The sequence below is a fragment of the Emys orbicularis genome, chromosome 4 (genome assembly GCF_028017835.1).
Source record: "Emys orbicularis isolate rEmyOrb1 chromosome 4, rEmyOrb1.hap1, whole genome shotgun sequence".
Classification (NCBI taxonomy): domain Eukaryota; kingdom Metazoa; phylum Chordata; order Testudines; family Emydidae; genus Emys; species Emys orbicularis.
Genome location: NC_088686.1, coordinates 149,504,737 through 149,510,736, shown reverse-complemented (window position 1 = coordinate 149,510,736; position 6,000 = coordinate 149,504,737).

Sequence of the window (6,000 nt, the reverse complement as noted above, 5' to 3'; positions counted from 1 at the left end):
ATTTCAGGCATATTAACGCTGCTTTTTATTCTTTGTACCTTCTGCCCATTTTAAAATTGCACATAGGGCTGTGCAGGAGCCTTCTCCCACCATCGAGGACAGATTGCACTGACTGCAGCTGTCAGGGACCTTGGGAACAAGGACATCGCTCAGGTTTTTAAGTAGCTACATTGAGTTACCACACACGCTAAGCCGATGCTTGAAGACAGGAGAATGTCACTTGTTTATTGCCTCTGATATCTCTATGCATATGGCCATAGTGGATTGTAACCTCAATGGGGCTTTGCACAGACAGAACCCTGCCAGCAGCTCGTTGTTTGCAAAATATTTCTTTCCTTGAATGAAACTGCAAAATGCTGCGAGGCACCAGGGGCAGCCAGCAGGATGGAAGGAGCTGCAGGGGCCTTGGGGCAGGGAGCTCGCTAGTTGCCTGTGGCGGTGTGAGAATGGGAAGGGAGAGGAGATGTGGAGCATACAGCATACACAGGGCCGGCTCCAGGCACCAACTCAGCAAGCAGGTGCTTGGGGCGGCCAAGGGGAAGGGGCGGCACGTCGGGATCTTCGTCGGCAATTCGTCGGCGGGTCCCTCAGTCCCTCTCGGAGGGAAGGATCTGCCACCGAAGAAGAAAGCGGCGCGGTGGAGTTGCCACCGATCGCGATCGCAGCTTTTTTTTTTCCCCCAGCCGCTTGTGGCGGCAAAAACCCTGGAGCTGGCCCTGAGCATACAGCAGTCCAGTGGGAACAGGGAGTGAGCATCGTAGGAACACATCCCTTGTTAAAGCCACACTCTCAAAGAAACTGCAGATGGTGAAGATCCATCCATCCATTGAAGGGTTTCTCCAGCACTCGTCCTCAGCATTTAGGTGCTTCCAGGAAAATTCAGACTTGCATGGCAAGAATTCTAGTAAATTTCATGAGTCTTGGGGTACGTCCAAACTGCAGCTGGGAGTGAGCCCGGGCAGACGTGCTGAAAATAGCTGTGTGGACATTGGGCTGCAGAGGAGGCAGGGGCTCGCCACCCAAGCTCAGAGCCCTTCTGCAACGGGGGTCCGAACTGGGGTGGCGAGCCAGAGCCTCTGCCAACATCCTCCCTGCTGTTTTAGTGCACGCCCCACTAACTCAAGTCTGTCTGCCCGGGTGGGGAGGCTCACGCCCAGCTGCAGTGGAGACATATCCTTGGATTCGTCTCTGCTACAGGACGTTCTGCTTGGGCTGTGGACGTGACGGTTTTTTTTCCCTTTCCCATCCTGCTGCTGCAGTACAGCTCACCTCTCTAACAGAGCTGAAATATAAACAAATCTGTCTGAGATCTCTAAGCCCTGGCAAAGAACAGGACATGTGGAAAATCCCCCTGGATTTCCATGTTCCCCTGGCAGAGAGGCAAGCAGCAAGAGATGAGCACTCTGCTCCTCAGGCCCATGGAACTTTCTACACTAAGGGTCCAGCTCACCTGTGAGGAGACAGTTTGTGGAGTCAGAGAGCTTAAGGCCAGAAGGGGCCACTAGTTTGTAGGTTGCACCCATCACCTAGTCTGACCTACTGTATGCCACAGGCCCCTCAGTTTCACCCACTTACCCTTTATGGAGCCCAATAATTCGTGTCTGGGCAAAGCATCTTGCACAAAGGCAGCCATTGGCTCTTGCTGGGCCTTTCTCTGCTGGATCACAGAACCCTGTAGTACCCAGTGTCAGGAGCTCATGGAGAAAAGGAACCTTTGAACATTGCTGAGGAGGCTGCTGAAACAGCTCTTCCTGTACCAGCCCCAGAGACACACGGGCTCCAGCAGGCTCCCGCCCTCAGCCTTTTCCTACCTTTGCACATGTCACTTCCTGCTGATGGCCTCTCTGGTGTCCAGCCTGGCGTTCCGGGACAGGCTTGACGGAATAAAAAGGTCCCCCTGCATCTTTTATTCTGAGAACTTGTCTGTCCAGCTCACCACCAGGGGAAGCCACAACACCTACACCATGGCGACGTTCAGATTTTCCAATCAATCCATCCATGGTTTGCTGAGGAGAACATGGCTTCTCCCTGCAAAATTACTGCTCAAATAAAGCGAACGTCAAACAGGTTCAGGTGGGAAATAAGTGGTGCTTAAATATTGTGCAGGTCTCTGCACAGGTGACTTCTACCCTAGCTGGGAGACATTTTATAAATATGCCTGTATCCTGATCAGGAACAGTCAGCATGGATTCACCAAGGGCAAGTCATGCCTGACTAACCTAATTGCCTTCTATGACGAGATAACTGGCTCTGTGGATGAGGGGAAAGCAGTGGATGTGTTATTCCTTGACTTTAGCAAAGCTTTTGATACGGTCTCCCACAGTATTCTTGCCGCCAAGTTAAAGAAGTATGGGCTGGATGAATGGACTGTAAGGTGGATAGAAAGCTGGCTAGATCGTCGGGCTCAACGGGTAGTGATCAATGGCTCCATGTCTAGTTGGCAGCCGGTTTCAAGCGGAGTGCCCCAAGGGTCGGTCCTGGGGCCGGTTTTGTTTAATATCTTTATTAATGATCTGGAGGATGGTGTGGACTGCACTCTCAGCAAGTTTGCAGATGACACTAAACTGGGAGGCGTGGTAGATACACTAGAGGGTAGGGATCGGATACAGAGGGACCTAGACAAATTAGAGGATTGGGCCAAAAAAAACCTGATGAGGTTCAACAAGGACAAGTGCAGAGTCCTGCACTTAGGACGGAAGAATCCCATGCACTGCTACAGACTAGGGACCGAATGGCTGGGTAGCAGTTCTGCAGAAAAGGACCTAGGGGTCACAGTGGACGAGAAGCTGGATATGAGTCAACAGTGTGCTCTTGTTGCCAAGAAGGCTAACGGCATTTTGGGCTGTATAAGTAGGGGCATTGCCAGCAGATCGAGGAACGTGATCGTTCCCCTTTATTCGACATTGGTGAGGCCTCATCTGGAATACTGTGTCCAGTTTTGGGCCCCACACTACAAGAAGGATGTGGAAAAATTGGAAAGAGTCCAGCGGAGGGCAACAAAAATGATTAGGGGTCTGGAGCACATGACTTATGAGGAGAGGCTGAGGGAACTGGGATTGTTTAGTCTCCAGAAGAGAAGAATGAGGGGGGATTTGATAGCTGCTTTCAACTACCTGAGGGGGGGTTCCAAAGAGGATGGAGCTCGGCTGTTCTCAGTGGTGGCAGATGACAGAACAAGGAGCAATGGTCTCAAGTTGCAGTGGGGGAGGTCTAGGTTGGATATTAGGAAAAACTTTTTCACTAGGAGGGTGGTGAAGCACTGGAATGCGTTACCTGGGGAGGTGGTGGAGTCTCCTTCTTTGGAGGTTTTTAAGGCCCGGCTTGACAAAGCCCTGGCTGGGATGATTTAGTTGGGAATTGGTCCTGCTTTGAGCAGGGGGTTGGACTAGATGACCTCCTGAGGTCCCTTCCAACCCTGATATTCTATGATTCTATGTATCTGTAATTTTCACTCCATGCATCTGAAGAAGTAGGATTTTTTACCCACGAAAGCTTATGCCCAAATAAATCTGTTAGTCTTTAACGTGCCGCTAGACTCCTCGTTATTCCTGTTACTGTAAAGCTACTGATCTGGAAAAGGGGCCAGTAAATTAACTTGACAGTTCACACAGCCCTTCACACTTGGATAATTTCTCTGCTTGACTCACAACATGAGTTGAACTTTTCACACCATGTATTTTAATCCCACTTTATACAACCAACCAATATTTTATGTATAAAGTGGACAGGTGTTAAGATGGCTGTTGCATTGCTGGCGAGGTCTCTTGAAGGGATAAAGGAGCAGGTGAATGGCTTGAATGGCTAAATGCGGGGGGCGGAGGGGGTGTCACATTTGCCATATCGTGGTCCCATGGTACAGCAAACAGCTGTGGGAGCCTACCCCATTTAGCCATGAAGAAAGGAAGGGTCACACCCTCTGGCTGAGAACCCAGGAAGTAACTGGCTCAGTTTGCAAAATCCTTGACCCTTTTGTAAATCCTTCCATGTTAAGTTCTGCTATTAGAGGAACCCCAGCTAAATGGATTCGCTCAGGCTAATTCTGTTTCTCAGCCGCTGACTGGAGGAACCAGTGCGCATGGCTAATTAGGCACAAGCTGTTAGCTGGGTTGTCCTGGTGAGGTCTCCCCTGAATGCTGGAGAGGAGAGAAACGCCCAGTAGAGAAAGTAAAAGTGACTGAGTAACTAAAGATCACACAGCAAGTGGGTGGCAGAGCCCGGAGAGAAGCCAGGTTGACTCAGTCCCCTGTTCCAACAACTGCAGTGCCCCCCACACCCTGTAGTGCCCCCCGGTGCCACTCTTCCCACACCCCTTCATATGCCAGCTCCACATGCAGCATCCCTTGTGCATGGAACGCCCCCACCCTGCCCACAACTATCCCCTTGTCCTCTCCCGTCTGCCACGCTGCTCGGCTGTGTTGCCATTACGGCTGTGCCCTAAGAGGTTGTGAGACTGGTCGCTAGGGAGAGACCGGGCTAGTGAAGGGAACATCGGGACCCTGCAACGCTCAGTGCATCCTTTCCACCCCGGCATGCAAGCCAGGCTGCTCTGTGGCTGCTTGGTAAGGTTGTGGGTCCTAGTGCAATGAAGCCGCCCTAGTGCAGCAAACCCTCCTTTCCCTTGGCTCCCCCAGCTGGTCAATAGCTGCCAGAGAAGGCCCAGTGCTGAAGCCGTCATTGCTGAACTGACACTCAGCTGTTACGGATCAAGGCCCTGGCGTTGTCAGATGCCCTCTCCTTGTGCACACCTCTCTGGGCGACTCACCACAGGCCGCTCCATGCTAGGGTGTCCTTTGTGTGAGGCTTGCACCCAAAGCCCCCAATAGGGTCAGGGCCCCGTGGTGCTGGGTGGTGAAGACTGCCCCTAGCCTGAAGCACTCATGAGCTAAGAAGCTGTTGAGCACTGCACCCCACCCCACCCCCCCATCTGTGGCCGGCTGCTCCTGTGTTTGCCTGAATCTAACAAGGATTGTAAAGCTTCTCAGAGCAGAGAGCTGCTCTGCCTGTACAGTGCCCTCGGTGCCGAGCTGACTGCTGCGCAAGCTCTCTCAGGACTGCCCCCTTCGCCTGCTGCAGACAGCCTCCCTCCACGGCCCTTGGATCTCAGCTGCGAAGGTTTCTCTCCTCGGAGTGGGGCTCAATAAATGGTTTCATTGTCATTTTGGAGTTACACAACAGTAGTGGTCTGACCACTGTGAAGCGCCAAAAAGAGAAGCTCGTACCTGGCCCAGATAAGTCTGGTGTCCTCCCCATCCTATCCAAACTCCCCTGTTGTCCCACGTGGCACCCATGTACAACACATGGCCGTTCGCCCAAGCACTGCACAGCCAGCTCCTGAGATTCCTTATAGTTAGTTATTCCCAGTAAAAAAAAGGGAGGGATGGGGCATGAGTGTATTGTGGCACATTTGTGCTAAGTCTACCAGTGTTTTTCATCAAATGGGTGTAATTCTCGCTCTGATCACACCCCCATCACTACTGTGATTCCCTGGCTGGAATACTGACCAGGAACCCTCCCGCCTCCTTCAACTGCACACAGCTATTTGCCTCTTCCCCACGTACAGTTCACTAGCCATTAACTGCGCGCCCCCCCGCCATACAGTTGGTTTGGCTCTGGGCCCACCAAGGAGAGGCCTTTCAAAAACAAGACATGGGGAATCCTAAAGCTGGCTGCAGTCATGGGCAGGAAATGCCCCACGGGCTGCACCTGCCCTGGCCTTTCCTCTCTGCTACTTACCGCCACTGGTGCAGCTCTCCCAGGGAGAGCCCTGAGGCAGCTGGTGCAGCACGCAGGTTTAATGACACCATGGTGACAATGCTACCTACACTAGTATTGGCGGAGCCGCGCTGGTGGGGGAGGCTGGAGGAGATAAGGCCTTGGTGTGAGGTGATCGCCCCAGAGTAGCCAAGGAAGCCCGCTAGTCCCCTCCCGTGTGGTTCCTTTCCTCCAAGCCTCACTGTGCAAACAGCTCGGCCTGCATTCTTCATGGCCTTGCTTTGAAGC